Here is a 26,081-nt window from a genome sequence, read left to right on the forward strand (position 1 = left end):
CCCCTAGAAACTGTTAAATAGGTTCTCAACAGACACCTAGAGACACCTGACGAAGCTGCTGGTTGGGTATAGGAGGAAGCCTTTGTCATGGGAGTCTGTTAGCCAAGAGATGTGTCTGCTGAGAGAACTGTGCTTGAAGAGTAAATGGATGGGGGGAGGGAACTTGCTGACTTACATAAAAGTATTCAGCAAGTGGACGGATCCAAGAGCTGAGTGGTGAGTTGTTCGAAGATGTCAGAAATTCACGCAGACATGTTAACAAGCTGCACTTGACAATCTGATCAAATGGACTACGTTTTTCCTCTGAATTTTAAACCAAGTGAAATCAAACAGGCCTCATAAAACGAGGTAAATCTGTGTAAAGCAAAAAGTTTCCAGATAAATTTCATCCACTAAAATTATTTCTCTACAATGGCCAGCCCTACACACTCTATTGTGTTTACTGTTTCATTTCTACCCTGTAAAGGACTTTTTCCTTTTAAAAAGAACACACAGGGGCTTCCCTGGTGGCGCAGTGGTTGAGAGTCCGCCTGCCGATGCAGGGGACACGGGTTCGTGCCCCGGTCCGGGAAGATCCCATGTGCCGTGGAGCGGCTGGGCCCGTGAGCTGTGGCCGCTGAGCCTGCGCGTCCGGAGCCTGTGCTCCGCAATGGGAGGGGCCACAGCAGTGAGAGGCCCGCGTACCGCAAAAAAAAAAAAACACACACACCCACACCCATACTCCTACCCCGCCCCATCCCCACACACTACACATTTGGCTTCCTGCCTTCAGTCTCTTCCTTCTTTAATTAATTCTGCAAACCAGTGTCAAATGGATTAATAAATATTTCTCTCATGTCGCTTTACTATTCAAGGACTAACGCTGGCTTCCCATTAATTCTCAAATCTACTCTGCTTGGTTTTAGTAGTTATCTTAAGAAAGTGAGCCTAGCTTTGCCTGACCACTTGCCCAGGGTTCACAGTGGAGGATGCTTTCTCTATGGTCAGAGCCAGAGTAGAGCCTCTAGATAACAACAGAAGATGCCTCAGATCTGAGTAGAAAGAGAAGCTGAAACCATGCAGAGGAGTCAGGATCCCAAAACTGGAGGGCTGTTAAGAAAGCGCTGTAAGTGGGAGGGCTTAGAGACAGGCTTGGGAGTTTGGGCAGGGGCTGCTGAGCCAGGCCGGAGTTCCAAACCTAAGAGCTAATAGCAAGTCCAATCTAAACGTCTTCACTTATCATACAAGCAAGACCCCCTCAGTCTGACCCCCATCCCCTGGCACCATCTCCTGCCATGCTTCTCCCTCACCCCACTCCTTCCTCCAGTCTAGAGTGTGGTCACACTGAAGTTCTCCCAATTCTTAGAACACACCAGACTCTTGTGAGACTCTACACCTTCACACACACTACCCGCTCTGGAGTGAACTCCCCTGAATTCTTTTTTGTTGAACTTCATTAAATGCTATCTTCTCCCTTTTTCATTCTATTCTTTCCTTGCTCAGCCAAGCCCATCCCTGCTTCAGCACACATGTACATGCCATTTCTGCCTAGAATGTTCTTCCCTTCACTCTTTGTATGGCTTGCTCCTTCTCATCCTTTGTTGTTGGCTAATATCAGGACCGACATCCTGCCAGCCTCTTTCCCTGCAAGCACAGATGTTAGAGCTACAGCAGCCTCCCATTTGGCTCTGCCCAAGCACCCTTCAGACTTCTCTGCAAAGGTCAATGACTGAGGAGCCTCAGTGGCAACATGTATCTGTCTCTTTCTCGCTCTTCATTCTCACTCCTCTCTCTTCTCTTTTTTATTTTCTCTCCCAAAGTCCAGTCACTTCAGTCTTAAGGGTCTCCAAACTTTGACAAAAGGCTCAACTTTGATTAAAACTTCTCTAGAACATCACTCACCTGCTGTAGATGATGAGCAGCAGCCCTTCCTTAATTAAAAAAAAAAAAATGAGTAAGGTGGTCACACCAAAAGGAGTCACTGAATTAGGCCAGAACTGGGCTTTGGGAACAGAATTTGAAGCCATGGAACCAGTGATCTTACCTGCCTAATTTTATGCTTATACACAAGGTAGCTGATTTGCAAAGACGTCTTAGCCTGGTCCGGGCTGAGTCCCAGGCTGTGTTAGCCTGGTGCTCTTGCCAGAAGACTCTGAATACATTTGAGAGTCACAATTCCCTATCTCAGCTACCCTGCTCGTACTTAGTGTGTCCATTTGTTTGGTTTTGGCCTGTCTCTCCCTCTGGCAAATAAACTCTATGAGGTCCAGGGTCACATCTGTTTTGTTCTTCATTGTGCCCCCAGCGTCTGGCACCATACTTGGTACATAATCATGCTCTGCAAATATGTGGTAAAAAAGTGATTGAACAAGGGACTTACTTATTCTTCAAGATCAAGAAGAACGTTAATTCCTAGGTAGAGTCTCCCCTCCCTTTCTCAGGCAGCTATTGGTTCTTGCCTCTAAGCCTCCACAATATTGTACATTCTACTATCACAGAGCAAGGGATCAAACATTTTCTGAGGGTCTATCATAGGTACTGTGGCAGCTGTTATTATATATGCTTCTCCTTTCATTCTTTCAAGAAGTCTAGGAGATAGTATTGTTTTCCAGATTTACAGATGAAGAAACAGGCTCAAAAAATCCAAGTCACACAATCCATAATAGGTGGCAAAGCCTGTATCCAAAGGTAGGTCTGCTTCCCTCTTTTGCAAAACCCCTTTTCATTAGATCATGCTGCCATACAGTTCTAAGCTTGATATCATAATTTATCTGTTTACAGGTTTGTCCCACCACTGGAAGCAGAGACCATGCATATACATCTGTGTATTCACAGCATTGAGCATGGCACCTGCCATACCATATTTAAGATCAGAATTAAAGAATATATGAACGAATGACTGTGGGTCTGTCTACTGATGGAAAGAGGACTTTGTGGCCTCCAGCCTTCTAGGCTTGCTCTCAGAGACTGCCTGTATTGACCACACACTCTCTGGAGAGCTTGTGCCCAGGTCCCTGCCTAAACACAAGTTGGGCCTCCTCCACCAAGTCTCTGACCCTTAATCCAGCCACTTGTTTCTTCTGTCTCTGCCACAAGATTCCTGAATACTGAGTGTATTTGACAGACTTCTGCCTCATGGGGTATTTCTATCTTAGTGATCAGTGTAACACCACAGAGGCATGACTACATGACACTCCTTTATTACTTGGAACATAACCTATTTTTCTTTATTTGCAGCTGAAGTCACTGCTACCAAGGGACTGTCAGTCAGTCAATAAGGTGAGCCCATGACTCTGGCAGATTCTTTTGGGAAATCAAAAATAGCATGCGCTCTGTCTTCAGATGCTTTCAGGCTTACTAGGGAGGTATGATCATACATAAAACAATGAGAGAATGAATGGTACAAACCAGTTTAGAGGAATAGGCCAATTTGAGTCACAGTTTGAGGCCCCGGCTGTCGGTCTGAAGCTTGCCAAAGCCTTAGCTATTCCCCATTGCACTCCAAAAAGCTCTGCACATGCTATTCACTCCCCAAGAAGCCGACAATCTCCTCCCCAGGTTGGGCACAGGGTCTCACAGGCAGAATCATGACCCAGGGCCTGATGCTTTCAAATGTAATCAGAGTCTTCTGGCAAGAGCACCAGGCTAACACAGCTTGAGGCTCAGCCTAGACCAAGCTAAGATGTCTTTCCAAATCAGCTACCTCGTGTGTAAACATAAAATTATGCAAGTAAGATCACTGGTTCCAGGAAGTAGAAGGCATTTCCAGAGCTTGGTTATGGCCTAATTCAGTGACTCCTTTTGGTGTTTTGGTGTGACCACCTTATTCTTTTTTTTTTTTTTTTTTTCAATCAAGGAAGGGAACTGCAAGACCTGCTGCTCATCATCCATACCAGTTGAGTGACCTTTAATCACTTTTAACCAGTTGAGAGAAATTTTAATCAAAGTTGAGCCTTCTGTCAAACTATGGAGACCTTTAAGACCAAAGTTACTAGACTTTAGGAGGAAGAATTAAAAAGAGAAGAGAAAGGAGAGTAAGAAAGAAGTGCACATTGCCTTTTGAAGCTCCTCAGGCATTGACCTTTGCAGGGAAGTCTGAAGGGTGCTTGGGCAGAGCCAAATGGGAGGCTGCTATAGCTCTAACATCTGTGCTTGCAGGGAAAGGGGCTGGGAGGTCTGGATCTGGAACTCTTCATTTTACTATACATTGAATTCCTTCCCTCTCCCCAAATGAAAGCTATGGTCATTTATTATCTACAAGCAGAAGTCCAAATTCTTACACATTTTCTTCAGAATAACTCATAAATAGAGAAACAATCCTTGGAGCTTTCCGAAAAGAAATACTGAATGCACTCTCCAAAACGTCAGTTAGAAATAAAACAGAATCTAAATGTCCCACCTTGCAGAGTCCAAGCAATTCCTAATTTTAGAAAGAGGTGTCACCCAACCTGCTGTATAAGGCTGTGCTAAGAGCCTCGGCTTTTAGGGAAGTTCCCTGCTCTTCCCTAGAACAGGGCTGCTTCATTTCACGTTTATATGCCTCTCTATTAACACCTTCCTCGCATCTCTGGGGAAAATAAGCATCCTTCTTGGTCTAAAGGTGCCCTTAAAAACATGACTGTATACAATACGAAAAGCTAAAAACAAAAACAAAACAGAATGAAGACACACAGGCGCACAAGTACATAAATTAACGTTAGAGATATTGACAGACAATTAAATGTATACAGTATTTGCTCTAGCTGTTCAAATAAACAGTATGAAAATAGCTTTTTGCTCATGAAATTGAGTCTGAAAACTGAGGCAGTGTGTACATAGTAGCAAAAGTGCTCTGTTTTACTTGAGTTTGAACTCAGATTCCCCCATTTAGTAGCTTGTATGAACCTGGGGAAAATAATGATAATTTTAGCTAATATTTATTGAGAAATTGTTACACATCAGGCACTGAGATAGTAACCTCACGTGTTACTTAACTTTTCTGAGTCATTTTCCTTTTATGTAGAGTCATGATGATAATATATCCCTTATATGTTTTTGTGAATATAGAAAAGCATGTAAAACACCTAGAGATGAGTAAATACCTAGCGATGAATGCTAGGTATTCCATTAGAGATGGAATAAGTGACTATAAAAATGACTGTTTTAAAAATAAAAATGGAACATAGCAATAGCACTGCTAGTATATTTAAACAGCCATCTAATTCTTTGTCTACTCTTAGATGTATCAGTATTAAGTGAAGAAAAGTGTCTAAAACAGAAATTCTGGTGCATATTAGATATTTTAATAAGTGAAGAAAGTAAAACTAGAAGTAACTAAAGCAACATTTTCTTTGAATCAAAGGGAAAGTCTAAAGAATGAAAAGCATATTTTAGATTTTTCCTTGATGTAATTTGGGTGGGTTGCTCTGTGTTCTGAGAGAAAATAAATTTTATTATATTCCTAGAAGAAAATTATTAGACCTTAGTTCTTCATCTGTTCTACCTTTATTAACTTGTTCTGTGAACTTGATCCAGTCAATTAACTTTTACATTTGTCCATCTGGATATCTGTAATTAACTCATTAGAGATTATTTATTTGTAATTTCACCTAAAACAATGATATGGATCATGAGATATCTAAAGAAGACTTTGTCTTGGCATAATTCAGCAAAACTGTGGTGGTTTTATTCAGAGACACATAGATCACATGTGCAATACACATGAATGGGCAACAGCAACCCACTGGAAGTTTTTGGCCCTTTCAGAGATGTTGATAGGGGAAGTTGTTGGAAGCTTTAAGGGGCAATGTCAATAGCACTGAATAACATTCTGTTTCCTGGTTCTTCTGATCCAGCCAGGGCATTTATTTAATGGCTAGATGAGATGGAAAAAGGAAGAGCGTGTACAACCGTCAGCCTGAAATAGAGTGTGGGACGATGTGGAGGTAGAGTTACTGGCCGAAATCCCTCTCAGTAAAGGACTGTGCTCCCTGCCACCCACAGTGGTTCAGCCTAGTTCTAACTCTAGCCCACTTGTGGACTGAAGACAGTGGAAAGGGCCACATATGCCTACTATCACCTCTCAAACCTGGAAAAACATGAGATTATTGTCGAAATCTGAGGCACCCCTCTCCAGTCAAGAGGTGCCAGTGCCAGCTACTACAGGGAATCAGCTTGACAGCTCTGCTGTCAATGCCCTGAAAGGAGAGACAGAGGGCGAGTCCTGTTCCAGGAGCACGAGGCACAGCCAGGCACATGGAGCAGGCTGGGCAGCAGGGTTGAAGAACTGGCAGAAGCTGAGGAATGTTGAGCAGACAAGCAGGATCAGCTTGAAAATCTCGGGGAAGAAATCACAGGGATTCTCCCCTCTAAAAACCTTCCCCCAAACCCTGCTCTATCCGATTAGAGCAGAGGCTCTCAAACTTGAGTGCATGTGAGGATCACCTTGAGATGCTTGCTTTTTGGTTTTTTTTTTTTAATATTTATCTATTTATTTTGGTTGTGCCGGGTCTTCATTATGGCATGCGGGATCTTTAGTTGCTGTGTGTGGGTTCTTTAGTTGCAGCATGGGGACTTCTTAGTTGTGGCACGCATGCGGGATCTAGTTTCCCAACCAGGGATTGAACCCAGGCCCGATGCATTGGAAGTGTGGAGTCTTACCCACTGGACCACCAGGGAAGTCCCAGGATGCTTGCTTTAATTACAGATTGCCAAGCCCTACCCCCAGAGATTCTGGACCAATCTCAATTGGAGCCCAGAAATCTGCATTTTAGCAAGCACTCCAGGTATTCCTGTAGCAGGTGGTCTAGGACCACAATTGGAGAAGCACTGACCTAAAGGGGACCCATCAAGCTTTGTACTTCTTAATGACAATGCCAAGCACCAGTAATGACATGAAGATGCCATTGGATCTCATATCCAAACAATTCTAATTTTGGATTTCTTGGTGTATCAAGGGCCAATGACGTTCAGAAAACATTTTCTGAGAACCCATCATGTGAAAAGCATTGAACAGCATTAAGAATTGTCACGTGCACAGATAACTCCAAAACCAGGCTGACTTCGTTAGAATCAAGTGCTTAGGCTCGGAAACCTGCAGATGAGGAGTCCTTCTAAATGCTGGGATTTAAGAAAGCACTTTGGGAGCAGCGCCATCTGAGGTGTAGCTGGAAGGAAGGTAGGACTGCATCTGGTATGAAGAAAAGCACCTCAAGCAGAAGGAAATATTTAAACAAAGGCAGAGACGATTGATCCAGATTGATGGCATGTGCCTGGCCTGTGGAGTGTGTTAAGAGCGGAGACAGAAGCAGAGTAGAAGTGAAGGCTAGAAGGGTGGGCTGTGACCATACCTCAGAGAGCTTTGAACAATAGGCCAAAGTTTGATTTTTGTCCTAAAGGCAATGTATGCAGGATTTTGAGAAGATGAACTGAAATGGATGTTTCTTTTTTTTAATTTTATGGGTAACACAGTGTTTAACTTAAACAGTATTCTTTTTTTATTGAAGTTTAGTTGATTTATAATGTGTTAATTTCTGCTGTACAGCAAAGTGATTCAGTTATATAAATATATACACATTCTTTTTTTTTTTTTTTGCGGTACGTGGGCCTCTTACTGCTGTGGCCTCTCCCATTGCGGAGCACAGGCTCCGGATGTGCAGGCTCAGCGGCCATGGCTCACGGGCCTAGCCGCTTCGCTGCATGTGGGATCTTTCCAGACCGGGGCACGAACCCGTGTCCCCTGCATCAGCAGGGGGACTATCAACTACTGTGCCACCAGGGGAGCCCTATACATTCTTTTTTATATTCTTTTCCATTATGGTTTATCATAGGATATTGAATATAGCTCCCTGTGCTATACAGTAGGATCTTGTTGTTCATCCATTAAACAGTATTTTTTTATTTTTTATTTTTTTGCGGTACGTGGGCCTCTTACTGCTGTGGCCTCTCCCATTGCGGAGCACAGGCTCAGCGGCCATGGCTCACAGGCCCAGCTGCTCCGCGGCATGTGGGATCCTCCCGGACTGGGGCACGAACCCGTGTCCCCTGTATCGGCAGGCAGACTCCCAACCACTGCGCCACCAGGGAAGCCCTAAACAGTGTTCTTAGTAGCTAGTATATCCATGGAGCACAGAATGTTAAAGAAACAAGATAGTACATAAATGTAAAATTTCCCTTCCTTCCACCCTTGTCCCTCAGCCATTTGTTCTGGAAGCCACTAATGCTACCTATTTCTTTTGTATAGAGAGGACTGTTTGGGAAAATAGCTTATGGCCCAATACTGGTTGGATAGTAATGGAGAAGAGACAGGTTAATGACAGAGACACCAGTTTCGCATTGCAAAAGTCCAGGTGATGAAATGAAGGCTTGAAGTAGAGTACAGCCGCTGTAAATATAAAGGAGACTCTAAAAGGATATTTCATCATCCTTTACTCCCAATGTCCAATCAATTTACAAATGGCACAGTAGGAGTCGAAGATGACTGAAATTTTGTCTTGAGACTTGAGGAATGGTAGGGAGGGGAAGTTATTTTGTGACAGGGAGATGAGGAGGCTGTGTGGGAAAGATGAGGTCTATTTTGGAAATTTTTGTTTGAGAAATGACAAATATCCCATTAGAAGGTGAACTATTGATATATAGCTTGGAAGAGAAACATATACTGGGAAGTCAAGGGCAAAGAGGTGGTAGTTAAAGCTGTGGGATTGGATGAGCTCGATAGAGGAAGATTAAGGGGCTACTGAGTACTGAAAAATTCCCACATTTAAGGGGGCTGTAGAAGAAGTGGGGTCAACAGAGACTGAGGAGAAATGGTCAGAGAGTGAGGACATGTGTTATTGAATCTAGGGGGAGAAAGAATTTCAAAGGGGGAAGGGTGGGAGGATTTCTGGTCAATACCAAGCCGTGGTAATAGGGATGTTATGCAGTAAGGAGAAACCGCTGAAAAGAAATCAGTGGACCACCTGGTGACGAGCAGATTACTGATGAGCTTTAAAGGGTAACTGCTGAAGAGTGGTGAGGGCAGAATCATATTAAGGGAGCCAGTGAAGGAACACAAACGTACGGAGGCCCTGGGGAGAGCTTTCTCTCAAGAAATCTACTGTGAATGGAGGGAGAGAGGAAAGGACCTGGAGAAGGGAATAAGGCAGATAAAGGTCTTTCTCCGCAAGTGTAGCAGAAAAGGTTGAAGAGAAAAGGGTGGAGTTAGGAAGATATTTGATGGAACAAGATCCTGTAAGAGATTGAAGGGGAAAAATTGAAACGAAGGGAGGAAAACCGAGGAGTTCATGCACGCCATGTCACCTTGGCCCTCTCAACAAAGTAGCTGAGCTTACCTCCATGCTTGAGAGAGACTGAGTTTGCTTTTGGAGGTTTGCTTCCCCACCATCACAATCTCTAAAGAGCTGTGCTGAAAGTAAGTTTGGTCTCTTTGAGTAATCTGGGAAATGTGTTCAAGAACTATCATGTTCTTTCTGTAGCCCATAAAGAAAAGCAGAGGCAGGAACGTAGAATTCCTTCCAGATGACTTTCTGGGAGACAGCCATTGGTCTCCGTCATTTAGGTAACTTATGCAGTGATATTTGGAGAGAGAACTTAAACATCACTATCACACTAGGCTGATCAATTGCAATTTGCTTATTAACATCCTGTGAAAACTACCAAAAGGTATGTACAGTTTACTGGGGAGGGGTGGGAGATGAGTGGAGTCAGTGCACCTCCCTGTGATTTGGGTCAATGTAGACTTTTCCCTAGAATTCATTACCGGTGATTCTCCAAGGACAGAGTGCAATGCCTTCTTCCTTCTCCTCCTTTTCCTCCTAAGCCTCCTCCCTTTATCTTCACTTGCCCATCCTGGATTTACTCCCAAAATATGGAAGAAATGCAGAGAGGCAGCATTTCTGCTTAGGTTAAAAGAGGTTATACTAGGGACATGTTAGTTGTGAAGTACTGTGTGTCCCCCAAGAGGAGCATAAGGACCTGCAAACATATCTGATTTTTTTTCCCAGGTTAATATATTTTACTTTAGCTGTTTTTGTTTTTAGCTTTTTTTTTTTTTTGATAGCACTCCAGTTTTAAATCTCACCTCATGGTTTATATTGTGCCTGCCTCAAGCGATTATGTTATATAAGAAAATTATGTAAGTACATTTAAAGTTAGGCATCTATTCGTTCATCCTTAAATTTGAGATGACTCCCAGGGAGTGTTTTCTCATTGTTCACAGTTTATTTCCTGAATTCCAGTAGCAGTAGTGTGTATGTGGAACCCACACTGCCTATTCCCTCCTTAAGGCTGCATATTAGCTGGTCAAAACACACACTCTTAAGGTTATGCTGCCCTCAAATGGTCTAGGTTGGGCATGACCAACTATTTTTTTCTGGATGGAAACCAGGTTTCCAATCAGACCTGTCTGACTGAAGCGTTAACTCCTGACCAGGAGAAAAACAACAGCAACAAAAATTCTTATGTGCCAAGTCTGAGGAGCATGAGGGAAAAGGAAGATTTTATTTCCCAATATTCCCTCAAAAGGTATAGAGTAAAAAGTACAATAGCAATAGTCACAGGCTTGTTTTTGTTAATTATAGAGTAACTGGCTGCACGTGTGTGGCCACAGGGACGCAGCTGCGGGATATGAGTTGCACTGGCTCCCTTAGGCCTTTGGGGCCAATCTTCAGCTTCTGTAGGGCATCCCCCTCATCAGAATTCATGACATCATGTTCCACTACTAAGGACATACAGTCCTTTGGAAAGAATGCATTCAGGGAAAATATTCATCTCTTCCCCGTGTGGCCAAGACTCAAAAAGGAGGCCAGCAATTATGGTGATTACATTAATCACAAAGATGGCTTGTGGAGGAGGGTACCAATGTGGAGGGCCTATAATGGTAGCTCTGTTGGGACTCTGCTCTAATTGGCCACCACCAAGGCCCGCTAATGCCTATACTTAGCTTCCCAGCTTGTTGATGGGGAAAAGAGGAGACCACCCTCAAGGGGATGAGCAGACTCAGGGTGTGCTGGGTGTTCTGGGCTGGGCTTATGAGGCAGGTCGGCTATGGAGCTGTTGGCTACTTAGCTAGAGAGCCCATCCTGGAACAGGTGGGCCAACTAAAAATGCAGGCAGTGCCGTCCCTTGTGTTTTGCCACATTGTTTCTGATATTTTGGGTGATTTCGGTTAATCGTGAAAATCCTTCAATAATGAAAGATTTTCGGCTAGGAAAACACTAGTTCTCGTACACTGCTTTTGGGCTGGGCACAGAGATGAATCGGGCTAGTCCAATGAGTAGAAATGAGCCCTTGATTTAGCAGTTTTCTGGTGCTGTGGGAAAGCCCGGGAAAGAACACTGTGCTTAGTAACTTGGGATCTAGAATCAGCTCTGTCATACACTGGTTATATGACCACGAGAGAGTCACTTAACCGAATCAAATTTCTGGGCTCAGTTTCCTCATCTGCAAACTGTGACATTTAGCTCAGATTAGTGGTTTATAGACTGCTCTGTGGGGAGGCTGTGCTTCACAGGCTGCTGCCAGGACACAGAGTCCTTTCTTCCTTCCCTTTTTAAGCATAGCAAGCCCACTTTGATCCATTTTATAAATCTAAATTTGAAAACCAATGGATAAGTGGTCTATACACCTTTCCTTTCCAGCTACATTATACTGTGATTGGGACAGGTACTCTGAATGGTGATGGTGACACTTACTGGTGGAGTTCTTTTTCTTCTTTTTAATCTTAAATGAAATCACATATGGCTCTAAATCCAAACACTTTCCTATAAAATGAGTCCCATCTGATTCTGGGATGATGGCTTGTGTGTGTGCTGGAAGAGGGGTGAAGAAGGAAGGAGTGTGAATCACTGCAGTCCCACAGCTCCTGGGGGACACAGGCCAGGGAAGGAACTAGGTAGAACTCACTAAGCAAACACCAGACAGTTTTAGGAGTGTGGGTATGTGCGTAAGTGTGGTTATACTCTATCAGGAAAACCAGCCAGAAAATGGAAGATCATGGTTAAGGAATGGTCTGGAAAAAATACAAGGGAGCATAGGCAGAATAACAACTTTTTAAGGAAGAAGATATATTAATATATATATTATATATAAGATACAACAACTTTTTTCTCAGGAAGGTATAAGTACTGAATGGGCCCCAAAAGGAAAAATACACTAAAAAGAGTTGAAAATTTTCCAGAAAACAGAGAAAAAGATTTTAATACACTGTACATATGTATCATTACTAGTAGGAGCCATCATTAATAAAATTATTTGTTTTCATCCAGGAAGCTTTCCCTTTAAGTTCATTTAAACACAGGATATAATATAAAATGTGTACAACTTTATTTCTCAACCACCGAGAGTTTTTTTTCCCTCTGTAGTGTTTAAGTTGAGATCGTACAAGTGTGGATGAGTGATAATATGGGATACAGATTAAGTATCGGACCAAGGGACTCAGAGTTATGAAATAGCAACTGTTCTGGTTCAAGTATGCTGAGTGAATGCAGAAAAAATTTCTTTTCCACGTGGTGTTTTCATATCGCCATCTGTAATCATATTTCCTGAGATTATACTTTATGAAATTGCTCAAACTGCAGTTCATAGTTACATGAATTTCTGAGCTCCGATTTGTATGCCCCCCAATAGATTTCTCTATTGGTGTATCCCATTATTGTGCTGAAAATATAATATAGTTAGAGAATATTCATCTGGTGAACAAATATTTACTGAGTGTAAACAACTACAAAATAAGGCAGTAAATAGTGACTACTAGACACATAGCGTAGTAATATGTGCTTATGATATAGGGTTAAGGGTGGGACTTTAGGTAATTTGTTCAGGAAAGGGTTTATGGAGTAAACTTTTGGTCCAGGCCTTGAAGTGTAAATAAAATTTAGCTAGAGGTGGGAAGAGAGAACGTGGCAGGTGGGAATGGCAGGAACAAAGCTATGCCAGTGAGAAAGCACAGCCAACATTCAAGGGACAGCTAGGCAGGCAGAGGCTGTGCATTGCAGGGGATGGGAGGGGGAAGGGATGAAGCGGAATAGAAGACAAGTCTGGGCAGGAGGTTGGATTTATATTGTAGAGGCCTTTGTATTTGTGCTGAGGGCAGGAGCAGGGTTATACGGCTGCAAGCACAGAAGCAACGTACAGAATGATTTAAAAGGAAAAGTGACCAATCCAAAATTGCCTCTGGAAGACTATCAAGGTAGTCCAGGTGTAAAATGATGAAGGTTTGAGCTAGAGTGATGGCACTGGAAATGGTGTGTGAATGTGTGTGGGGCGGGGAGTATTAGTGAAAAACTGGAATTCAATCCAAGGCCACTGCACAGGGTAAAACAATAAGTTGGACAAAATAGAAAAGGTTAGAGTCCTACACATAAAAACGTTATAGCCACTTTTCAACGGATGGGCTAAATGTGTGTGTGTGTGTGTGTGATGTCAGGAGTAATTCATGTGTTATATTTGTACCCATAATTAGCCAGAAAGTCCTGGTGTCATTTTCCATAATAAAAGAACATTCTTTAAAAATGAAAGGGCTATAGCTGATTCACTTTGTTATAAAGCAGAAACTAACACACCATTGTAAAGCAATTATACCCCAATAAAGATGTTTAAAAAAATAAAAAAAAATTAAAAAAAAAAATGAAAGGGAAAAAAATAATCTGGAAGCAGGGAGATGTGGTTGGGTACTGATAATCATTACTTTGTGAAGGAGGCTGAGTATTTTTCCATTGCAGCAAGTCATTAGAACAAGTGGAAAATCCATTGGAAGACAGATATACAGTCTGTAAACAGAAGAAGGTAATGTAAATTACCCTGATTATTCATAAGCCAACTGGTGACAAGGATGATGTGTAGCCAAAATTTCCCTGCAAATGGTTTGTAGTGCTTTTCTTGTTTAAAAAAAAAATGAGTATTAGACCCAATTCTTTTGTATTTTACTTCCCTTTTTCTCATGCTAGGGAAAATGTCATAGTTTATGTCAGATGTCACTAGGCGATTGAAGAAAATGACTATCTAGAATTACAAAAATTAAAATGGTAACAAGATGTAGTCATTGAATCAATTCAACAACTGCAGGTTGAATGCTCATTATGAAGGCAACTTTGGGCTAAATTTTGGGAGAGCCAAGAGAAAGAACAAATTCGGCTCATTCATAGAGAGGCTTGAAATTAGCTGAGCAAATCTGGCTAAAGAACAAGAGGAAACTAAAAAACAATAAATTATATTGTGGGCCATTGATGTTATCAAGGAATTCATCCAGAGAATTTAGAAAATTCCCAATCCTCAAATTCCATAATAGCATATAACTCCCCCATAAAATATTCATGTAGCAACAACTTGATATCATCTAAAGTATGTTGGACTGCAATGGGGGCTGATTTTCTGGATTCACTCACTTGGCTAGTGACCCACTACCTCAAACCAGCTTTGCAGAACTCTTGAATGGAAGTTATGCCTTTGCCAGATTGCAAATGTCAATGCTATGAACCTTAGGGGTTACTTGAAAGAAGTCAAAACTGGGACTGTAGTACTATACACGGTTAAGTATAGTAAGATGCCTGTTCAAAAGGGGCTAAAAGAACAGAGAAATCCCTAGAACAGTATTGGCTTCTCAGAAGATGTGGGGTTGTGTTGATAATGAGTCATGTTCAGGATTGGTAGAGATGGGGGGAGGGGGGAAGAGGAGAGGGGAAGAGAGGCATCCCAGCATCCGGCCTTGCCTGATTTCTTGCCTCTGGAATCTTCTCTGCCATCTGTGGAATGGCTACACCCCACCCACAGGCTTAGCACCACCTCAACCAGTAGAGTCAGTCCTTTGCTTGGGCAGGGATGATTTCAGAAGCTCTGACAGAGGACAGCGAGCCTATTATTAAACAATAGATACCATAGAAGGCACTTTATTTAATCATCATACCAAATCTGTAAAATATTTATAATTTACCCCACTTTTATATATAAAGAAATCAAGCCTCACAAAAGTTAAGGAACTTGAGCACGATGGCAGGAGAATGAAATTCAAATCCAAAGTTTTTTACTATGGTAGATTCCCTCTCAGGCTCTGGAACACATATTCTTAGCCCTGGGTTTTGGGGGGCAGTGGACTCTGTTACTGATGCTGATCAGCTTTGACTGTGTGTCCCCGTTTTGACAAGTTTCTGCCTTGTTCTAGAGAACCATCCTGTAACTATATTCCTGCTTGTCTTACTCTTTGTGACTTATCCTGCCCTCGATAAATTGCATGAAAACCATCTCTTCTACAATGGGAGACTTTTCTTGCCCCTATCATACCTCCTCTTCCCAGGATGGAAATCCCATTTCACCTGAATGCGTGGACTCTCTACTACCACCAGGTGCTGTCTGTATACCTAGGTTTCTCAGAATGGCTGTCTTGGATCCTTTGTCTCTGTCTGTCATCCATATACTAGTCCATTTCCACTCTTGAAGTTTGGCTCTTTCTGAAAAGAACTGCTTGCCCAGACTACCCCCAATTTTATGTTCCCATATATTTCCCAAACTCTATTCTACTTGTTACACTTGTCTTCCTTCTAGTACTAGTACTAGATAGATTTGGGAATCTACCTCCCAAATTATTTATCATTCCTTGTGCAGGTCTTTGTCCAGCTCCTTTAGCCCTGTAGCTGGGCTATGTGTGACTCATAATGTAAGTATGGCAGAACAGTGGTGGGAAAAAGCATGGTGTGTTCTTGAGAGGTGTGGAGCTTGACCTAACAAGGGTGGGAGGGTATGTGTGACAGGTCGTTGAAAGTAAAGGTGGATTAGTGAGGTGGAACCACATTAAAAAACAATTTTAGGGCCTCCCTGGTGGCGCAGTGGTTGAGGGTCCACCTGCCAATGCAGGGGACGCGGGTTTGTGCCCCGGTCCGGGAAGATCCCACACGCCGCGGAGTGGCTGGGCCCGTGAGCCATGGCTGCTGAGCCTGCGCATCCGGAGCCTGTGCTCCGCAGCGGGAGAGGCCACAGCGGTGAGAGACCCGCGTACCGCGAAAAAAAAACAATTTTAAATCCAGGATGAGACACTTGGATATAACCCAGTAGTGATGAGAAATTATTACTAGAGCAGGATGGACTGGAGAAGAAAAGAGTGAAGATAGAGAAACTGAGAAACCATTAAAGTTGTGCAAACATGAAGGGATGAGAGCCTGAATTGGAGTTTATCTATTATAACCCATAGGAAGGAGATAAGAGACACAATGTGAAGCAAAAACTGTAGACTCAGTGAAAGACTGGATTTATAGAGAGGCAGAAATCAATAATGACTGCAAATTTGTAATTATGGTGGCATTATTGGTAGGAGCAAATAAATCTAGGAAGGGGAATCAATATATTGGGGAAAGGAGCCTAAAACCCCAGCTCTCTTTCCAAGATGTTTCAGTAATAGCACTGATTATATTTGAGTACATTGTTAGCAAGTATTCCAGCAGAGGAATGTGTTGAAATCAGGTGAATTGTTGAAGTGAGACTAGAAGGCAAATGAGAGGATCAGGGCTAAACATATCAGTTTGGGATAGATGTGGGAGTAGAAGTCATAAATATGGATGAGGGAACTGTAAGGGAATTCAAGCCTAATCTGGCAAGAGGTCCACTGTTTTACACAATCTTCTGGGGCTGGGCGTTTGCTGGGCCAGTGGCCAAGGATAGGCAAGGGAGTTATGGATGGACTGAATATTCATAACGAGAGAATCTGTTATACAACGTGGCTCTAAAAAAGTCCACCTCTGTGCCTAAATATGGCATCTCTAGTGCATGAGAAACCTGATGATATAGCGCCTTTGTGAGCATCTCCCATCTCATCCCACTGAGGAAAGCTGCATACAGGCTGCTGCTACAATTCCCTTTGGGTGCTAAAATGTATTCTCCCACTGAAGGTATTGCAAAATGCCTCATTTCTAGATCAAATGTAATAATTATCTGAGTTTAACTCTCAGCTGTGTTTAACTCTCATTCTCAAATTTCCTTTCCACAATGTAGATCAGGTGACCAAGATGAGCAAGTTGTTGATTTTATAGCTAAGGCAATGTCCTCAGCTATAAAATGGGAGCCTCAATACCTGATTTCCCTTTCTGTGAAGAGAGAGGAATCTGAAAATAGGTCAATACAGAACTTATATTTTGTCTGAGTGATGGCAGATTGCTTATTTTGATGTGGTTCTTTTAGCTTGTATGTTCAGAGACTAGTGATGGGTGTAATCAATATAACTTTTATGTAACTTCAGGACCAAACTAGGCTTCTTTTAGTTCTGATCCTAATTAAAATTTAAAATTTTGTTTAAAAAAATAAAAGAAAAGAAGGAAGGAAAAATGTGGATATTTACCATGGGTTCTTTTGAGAGGAGGGAATTTTTTGGATACAGACTGGCATTTGCCCGGTAATATTCTGAGTTCAGCAAATAACTCAGCACACATGCATTAAGTTTCCAATGAAAAACATGAAGCTTAAAAAGTAAGTGGAAAGTACTTGGCAGGACACACACTTACACTTGATGAAGGGAAATTTTTTGGTTGTTGGCCAAACCTGACAGGCATAGGGATGAACCCATCCTCACTCATCACAGTAACAGAAATTGCCAGTTATCACTGGCACCAAGCTGTGGCTTTCCCAAAGAGGTCGGCACCACCCAGGAAGGAAGCTGACCTCTGTGTGAGTGTAGTGTGTGCGTTTGCACGAACAGTGCACAGGTATGCCTGACAAGTGAATGAATCATTAAAGACATGAAACTTCTCTAATATATAAACTACTTTCTAAAACGCAGAAAAACGTCTGATAGTTGATGTTCTATAATTCTCTTCTTTCAGATATGAGTCTGAATATAGGTCTCTCTTCTCATTTCGGATGATGTACCCATAGTCACACAGCTAATGAACGGCAGAACAGAAATTCAAACCCATGACGATTTCATTCAAAAGTTCAAATATTTTCCACTGCATTTGCTGCCTGCAGAAAAGTGGTGTGGATGGGAAGACAAAGCAGGAGGCTGGCAGAGATAGCCAGCCTTACAAAATATATATTTCTAATTCTACGATATCTAATTCATTTCTAACGTTCAAAGGAAAGGCACTAAAATTAATAAGCACTTGCCCTGTGATGAAAAATAAACTCAGCCTCAGAGAGATTGTAGTGGCTTCTCCAAGGTCACAGAGCTAGTATATGAGAGAGCCAGGATCCAAACCCAGAGATATGTGACTTAAAATGTTAGGCAATGGGCGAAACATTTTCAACTATGATACCTCTTTAAGCCTGACAACAATCCGAGGAGAAGAATGCTACAGTGATGGAAAGAAATTGGAATCAAACACAAGAGGCAGATTTACTAGGCTTCCTTATGGGTTACTTCAGACAAATTAGCTCCTGCATTTTGGGAGGAGGGGAGGGAAGAAAAAATATATTAAAAACGGTTTATTTTCCCAAATGGGAAAAATGAGGAGATCAGATTCTGCTTGGAGGCTCAAATCTCTTTCTTTACATATGGTAAATATTATTCTGTCGTCTTTTATGTTCTGATGAGGGTCTCAATCAGAAGTTAAGATAGTTCTTACATCAGAATTTCTGCAGAGATTAAGTAGAGTTCTACAGGAAAGCCTGCAGTTGTGTTCAGGACAACCTGCAGAGCACCATGACGGTCGCTGGGACTGCCCTGTGAGGTCTACCCCTGTAGAAAACTTTGGTGTTGGGGAGAATTTTATTCCCCTTTTCATTCTTTTTCAAAAGAGGGAAATTCCATTCCCTTCACAGATGGGACAATATAACGCTTCTGGATGTCTCCTGTCACTTTTCTCCTGGGAAGACGAGCTAATGTGATTGGTGAAGGGCCTGAAAGCCACCGAGCCATGATTTTTCCAAGGACCCTGGTCATTGAATTGAAAAGTAAGTGACAGCCAATCTTTTCTCTTACTGGTTTGGACGGGCTGTGCTCATGGGCAGTGGGTTCACCTGTGCTTCAAGATCCAGGAAGTAAGCAAACTTTCCCCAGGTAGGGTCAGCTAGGCTTCTGATCTTCTTGCCAGCTTTCTTGTCTGTGAACGGGTGAGTCAGGAGGCCCATCACCAGAGGCCAATTAACTTTAATTTAATAAATCTTAATTCCCTACAGGAAGTGCTATTTTAGCCTAACTTAATAAATGTTAGTTCCCTAAAAGGAAGTGCTACTTTAGTCTCAGGTCCAAGTCACATTGTCCTGTCCACCTTTATTGTGAGTAAAACTGATAATTTAAAGTTAAAACCTTAAAGGAAGGTGGACTGTGTGAGGGCTACTCTAAGGCTAGAACTCTTGAGATAGGCCTTTCGGTCCTCTGCTGTCTTGAAAACACTGGCATAACATAACCATCAGCTGGATCTGGCTCCATGTTCTTAAGAGTCGTAAGTTCGTTTTGCATTTTTCTTTGTTTTCTGCTTAAAAGGCACATAATAAATACCTGTTGATTGATTAGAGTAAGTTACTAAACAGGAGCTGGTGTTTAAATTAATCATACTTGAGCCAAAACAGCTGGTCTAAGGCACTGAACCAATCTCAGAAATCAAATATATCTACCTTCCCACCAGAAAATAACATGTTGTATTTTAAGATGAAGGGAGAGGAGGAAGAGGAAAAGGTGCTGAAGGGACCTCTTACTGGCACCATAAGTGCTCAGTCTGAAAGCCACTCCAGCTTTCTGCCACCTCTGAGAGTGTCATGCTAATAGCCGGCAAGTCCGAAGAGGCAAAGGGTCATCGAGGGTCAAAACAAATGAAAAGATTCCATGTACTGTGGAATTTATGTTGATCTTCCTCTGAGGAAAGCAGAAGTAACTTTTGATTGACTGCTTCATTCATTCATTTATTGCAAGGAGGTATAGAGTACCTATAACGCTTCTAGGTAGAACAGTTTTCTTTGCACTTGCAAATGCTTCCAAGATGAAGGGAACCTGTAGAAAGCCCAATGTGGTCATAGATCAAACCATGTTCTCCAGGCCAACTTTACCAATAATAAAGCTGATTTTTCTTTTTCTTTTTTTGGCTCCATCTGTCTAATTCTGGCCTGTTTCTTAATTGGTTCCAAAATTAAAAGGGAGAGAAGGGAATGATTCATTATTGCCCCCTAAAATTTCACAATGTTTATTTGTGTAAAAAAAATTAAATTTTACGAAACTTGTTCTTAAAATATTCCTTAGTTTAGACTGGTTTGCATCAACCAAATTTTTGGTAAGTGCCAATGGACAGTAGTTAGATGTTACACTTCCTGCCATGTTCCTGTGATGCAGCTAGCTGAAGAACCATGTTGGCTGTAGGATGGAGGAGACTGAAAGAAGTTGCCCAAATAGAAGGCCACTCTGCTTCCACATTGGAAGATGGAGGTGGCCAGTGGAGACAGGCTGGGCTTGGCTAAGATTCTGAAGAAGTTTAGGGTTTTCATTCAGAGCTCATATATATGGAAAGGCAACAAAGGCCCCCCACTGCACATCTTACAGTATGATCTCCTCGACTTAATCCTGGAAACCCTTTGGAGCAAATATAACTAAATGCCTACCTTAACCATAACAAAATGGAAAGCTTTATCAAAGCATTTAACACTGAGCAATAACTTCCCGAGTATTCCTTATATGGCATTTGAGGATTCAAGCAAAGCCCCTCGAGTATTCCTTGTGTTTTCAAAACACACTCTTGGTAACCAAATAAACTAACTTGCTAAATAGGTTTATTGACTCCTAGCCAGTTAAATGACCGAATCATTTACCAAAGTCACTCACCTTGGTTCTGGAATGTTGGATCTGTAGCTCTCTGTTTTGGCAGTAATTGGATATAGCATGGTCGGTTTTCTATTACAACTCCTCCTCTCAACTTATAACAGTAAAATAAGGTTATCTGCATTTGGAAGTATATTTATCTTTTTATTATTTACAAACACATTTGTGATTGGTGAGTTAGGGTAGATGCACGCATGCATCTTGTCCAAGGGAGGTATCAAGTTATTAAAAAGTATACAGTGGAGAAAAAAAAAGCTGCAAAACCTATTCCTGTTTTTCTTAGTGAGTATTAAGGAATACTACAGGACAGAATTAGTCACTAGTGCCCTGGATCCTGAAATAATCAATAAATAATCAAATGAAATAATCAAACTACTAGAACTCTAGATTGGCACAAACGGAAGCACAATCTGTGGAAATTTCTCAGTAATACATCTGTTTATCTACACTTTGCTCTCACTAAATCGTTGAGCACCTTAGGTTAGAAATTCAGTTTACTCATCCAAGAGTCTGTGCCTGGTACATGGTAGGCATTTGACATATAATTGTTAAGTGAATGAAAGCAGTTGATAATTTATAACTCAGGAGTGAAATAGATTTCAGGTAGAAGCTTCTGCTAGGTGAGTAATGAATACAATTTACAGGTACCTCTCCAGGAAGCCTCACAAATGTCAGTTATTATCCTTTGCTATCATTATTAAATAGAAGTCCTAAAGAATGAACAGAAATGGCACCTAATATTGTTAATTAAAAGTAGACAAAGAGGGCTTCCCTGGTGGCGCAGTGGTTGGGAGTCCGCCTGCTGATGCGGGGGACATGGGTTCGTGCCGTGGTCTGGGAAGGTGTCGCGGCTGGGCCCGTGGGCCATGGCCGCTGGGCCTGCGCGTCCAGAGCGTGTGCTCCGCGGCAGGAGAGGCCACGGCAGTGAGAGGCCCCCCTCCCGCAAAAAAAAAAAAAAAAAGTAGACAAAGATATAATTGAAACTATAAAAGCACGCAATCTTTTTCTTATGGTAAGCACCCAATATTAAATGGAAACAATAGAACATTCCCACAAAGCAATTCTATTAAGCTTCACTCTACTTTTTAAGAAGGAAGGTTTTCATCTAAGGTTTTCATCAGTTTTGTTGCCATTTCTACTAATTTTTCATGTTTTAAAAGATAACTGATTTTTTTTTTAAAAAAACACCCTGTAATCAACTTCTAAATAAACAGCTACTTCCACATATTAGTGATCTTGTAGAAAGAACACCCAGAATTTAATAAAACCCCAGAAGACTTTAAAAAAATCTGAATCACAAGAACGTAGTGCTTATTTGGTTTCAGGCCATGGGCTACTTCATTGTTGGGATTTTCTAAGTCAGATAGTGTTGCATTTGGAATATGCCAGCAGGCATTAATAATAATGACCGTAAAAGAAAATCTGGCCTTCCCCAGTCAGATGTAAGACTAGGCTTTCCAAAGCCAGTGTTCTGCTTAGGGCAGCAGAGGGCAGTAAACGCATTGTTAATTGATCACATAAACCTTTTATTACAATCTGGAGAGAAATGTATTTCCATACAACTGCATTTTCCATTTTAAACACTACACGTTAAGTGGTTTGAAAGACAATACATTTTTTTTTTGGTCTCAGATGCATTTTTGGAGCCATACAGAACGTTTACAAAGTACAATGAGATATCTATATAGTAATTCAGGGACTTACAGTTCATCTTAATATAACAGAAAAATGAAGACAATACTACATTGGAACCTTGGTCTAAAATTTACCTGTGTAGTGTAGGAGATACTAAATGTGGTAACCTATCAGAGACAGAGTGCTGTGTTTATATTAGCAATGAATTTAAGAGGTGCAAGGGCCCTTGAGGTCAACTAATTAGCCAAGCCCCTGTTTTTAACTGACCTGGAAAGTTTACTGGATTCTCTCAACTGGATAGAAGCTAAGCTATAATCAGAACAGCAGTCTCCTCATTCCTCTCATTCTACAGTTTTTTTTTTTAATTCATTTATTTATTTATTTTTGGCTGAGTTGGGTCTCGTTTGTTTGTTTGTTTGGCTCCACTGCGCAGCATGTGAGATCTTAGTTCCCTGACCAGGGATCAAACCCACACCCCCTGCATTGGAAGCGCAGACTCTTAACCACTGGACCGCCAGGGAAGTACCATGCGTTGGGTCTTCGTTGTTGCGCGTGGACTTTCCCTAGTTGCGGCGAGCGGAGGGCTACTCTTTGTTGCGGTGCGCGTGCTTCTCATTGTGGTAGCTTCTCTTGTTCCGGAGCATGGGCTCTAGGCACGCGGGCTTCAGTAGTTGCGGCGCACAGCCTTAGCTGCTCCACAGCAGGTGGGATCTTCCCGGACCAGGGATCGAACCCGTGTCCCCTGCATTAGCAGGCAGATTCTTAACCACTGTGCCACCAGGGAAGCCCGTACAGTTTTTTATTTTGCCACAAAGGTCTAGGAATCTAACTTGGAAATGCAGTAGTGTTCAAAATCACTCGATCTTGTCTCTGCAAAAGTTTCTTTTCAAGAGGTGGGGAGAAAATAAGCCCAGTAATGTCACATATTTGAAGCTTTAAATTTTTCTCTACCTATGGCAAATCAATATATATATTTCACGATCTTCGAAAGTAGTACCCTGTCACTCCCTAACCTCAACCCCAGGACTAGGTAGAAGACATTGCTCTTTCAACCTCAGCAAACTCACATAAATCTGGTCCCCTTTCCTTCTTGGCATCCTCCAGCACTGTATCATGATTAGAGATGTTACTAAATGAGACCAGAATTGGCTATCGATGCTTTCTTAGTTGTGACCTTCCAAAGCCTGGGCTTCAATCTGGAACATCTGTCATTCATTTTCCCTACTAATTTAGGAATGTCAGCATCAGGGGAAACGGTTAAATGACCAATGGTAAAATGACCTCTGGGAGAGAAGACATCTCAGTGAAGCCAGGACACTGCTGTAACAGTCACACTGAGACATTGCATTTCTGGACTTTGTTGATCTATCTGGAACAGGAGGTCTGACTAGCATTGGTAAGTTCAAGGGCCGCCAGTGACTTTCTTCTGACCCCCGCAGCAATTTCTTCCTTCTTTAAAGAACACATGCTGCAATGAACATTGTGGTACATGACTCTTTTTGAATTATGGTTTTCTCAGGGTATATGCCCAGTAGTGGGATTGCTGGGTCGTATGGTAGTTCTATTTTTAGTTTTTTAAGGAACCTCCATAGTGGCTGTATCAATTTACATTCCCACCAACAGTGCAAGAGGGTTCCCTTTTCTCCACAACCTCTCTAGCATTTATTGTTTGTAGATTTTTTGATGATGGCCATTCTGACCGGTGTGAGATGATATCTCATTGTAGTTTTGATTTGCATTTCTCTAATGATTAATGATGTTGAGCACATGCTAAGCCTCGGGCTCTAGACCTCTTACTTTCATTTTCACTAGTTGCTTTGTTCTCAGCCAGCTCGCTTTGTTCTAAGTCTGTAGTCTTTCAGCAAGTCAAGGGCCAGGCTGAAATCCCAGAGCAAATTTCTCCAAGGCCAAAGAAGGAAATGTTCTACAGTCTTTGGAAACCAAGAACAAAGAACATTAGTTTATTTTATTTGGATGTTAATATATTGGATGTTACACATTTTTCACGAAAATTAGACATTTTATGGATTAGCTGTGTATCTTCATTATATCATATTCTCTAACAAAGGTTAAAGGTGCATGGATATAGGTCCATGTTTTTTTTGTTTTTGTTTTTGTGGTACGCGGGCCTCTCACTGTTGTGGCCTCTCCCATTGCGGAGCACAGGCTCCGGACGCGCAGGCTCAGTGGCCATGGCTCACGGGCCTAGCCGCTCCGCGGCATGTGGGATCTTCCCGGACCGGGGCACGAACCTGTGTCCCCTGCATCGGCAGGCGGACTCTCAACCACTGCGCCACCAGGGAAGCCCCGATAGGTCCATGTTTTAAGTAGACGCTACATTTTTTGTAAAATATAAGGTTTTTCAAAGCAAAGTCAAAGGGAATACCACCATAGAGGCTCTGGTGTTATAAATTTTACTTAAGATGCTGTATATCTTATGATTTCTTGAGGAGATGGCTAATATCTAAGGGAATTATCCAGAGCTGTGCCAGAAACATGGGGGGAAAACATGGAACCTCTTTGTATAGAAACTACCAGGTACTATTCTATATTCATTTTCCCCAGATGGCAAATGGTTATCTAGAAATGACCATGGATGAGGGGTTTCCCATTGTGCTTTTGGTTGGGTTGGCCAGAAAAGCCACAGAGCCTCAGGCCAAGGACCAAGTGGAGCTTTGTTTTCTTGTTTGTGTGCTGAAATGTATTACTGCCTGGCAAGGATTAGGTGTGGAAACCTGAAGCCAGGGTTTTCAAAATTCTGGCTCTGAGGCAAACCCCAAACAACAAAGGGAAGCAATTTGTTTGGAAAGCCCAGTGTCTGGGAATATCAGAGCTAAAAGGTCAATTGTAGAGTTATCAGGAAGTTCAATGAATACCTTATTAACATGAGAGAGACAGAGACAGAGAGAGACTGAGAGAAAGGAGAAAAAGAAGGGAGGGAGGGAAAGAAAAGGGAATAGCAGCATAGAGTGGGAGATAAAATGGGCTCCAGGTTAAAAACCACTTACTAGTTCAACCACCTAAGCCTCTGTTTTCTGAAACATTAAATGGGAATAAAAATACCCACCTAGGTTACAGGGTTATTCTAAGAATTCATTGACTTAATCTCTGTAAATGACTTAGTGCAGTGTCTGGAACCTGTCAAGTGTGCTCAGTAAAAGCTAACCATTGTTACTCTTATTTTAAAGTAACTGGATAAGAAGGAGGGAAAAGATGTACCCATTGTGAGGTACAGTTCCTTAAACACTCCCATGTTATTAGCTAATCATTTAGAGCCTTGTGAGGAAGGACCTACTCTTCAAGTAGTACATCAGTGGATTCAGGTCCTATAAGAATCTCATCAATTTATTCAACCTTTTGAATTTATAGAATCTATACAACCTGGGACAGACTGGGTCACCATTTGTTCAGTTTGCACCCTGCCCAAGAGGAACAGTTTAGGGGATCTTTCACTTTCCAAGTCTTGCACCCCAGATTTGGATTGCATCATCCCAGAAGAAGTGGCATTCTTTTTTTTAGTTTTGCATAAATGTTCCATATGACCTAGCAGCAGCCCTGCGGTCCAATCCCAAATCCCACAGCTTCATGACCAGACCTTCCAGTCATACCCTGGCTTCCCTTCTCCATGTGAAACTGCAGAGAAGTTCCTCCCTTGGGATCTGCTGGGTAAGGAGGGAGCTGTGCTCCAGAGGCGCAGCCTCTGGGGAAGAGAAATGAATTCAAGCCTCTCCTAGCTGTTGACTCCACCCAGAAACTGCCAGGGGGA

General features: G+C 42.1%; 2 protein-coding genes across 10 annotated transcripts in view; one reads left to right on the top strand and one right to left on the bottom strand.

Moving 5' to 3' along the window:
* SYNPO2 (synaptopodin 2) overlaps positions 1-26,081 on the bottom strand; it is a 170,489-nt gene that overhangs the window by 72,595 nt on the left and 71,813 nt on the right. The window lies entirely within an intron of this gene.
* Positions 1-26,081, top strand: part of LOC112399506 (uncharacterized) — a 130,752-nt gene that overhangs the window by 25,647 nt on the left and 79,024 nt on the right. Inside the window, exons 4-5 of one of the 7 annotated variants that reach the window (XR_003003242.1) lie at positions 3,217-3,258; positions 18,694-18,825. The exons of 5 other annotated variants lie outside the window; for them this stretch is intronic. The gene's annotated coding sequence lies outside the window, so the exon portion shown is untranslated. The remainder of the gene's footprint in view (positions 1-3,216; positions 3,259-18,693; positions 18,826-26,081) is intronic. One more of the 7 variants, XR_003003243.1, reaches the window with a different exon arrangement.

The sequence above is a fragment of the Neophocaena asiaeorientalis genome, unplaced genomic scaffold (genome assembly GCF_003031525.2).
Source record: "Neophocaena asiaeorientalis asiaeorientalis breed wild unplaced genomic scaffold, Neophocaena_asiaeorientalis_V1.1 scaffold309, whole genome shotgun sequence".
Lineage (NCBI taxonomy): Eukaryota > Metazoa > Chordata > Mammalia > Artiodactyla > Phocoenidae > Neophocaena > Neophocaena asiaeorientalis.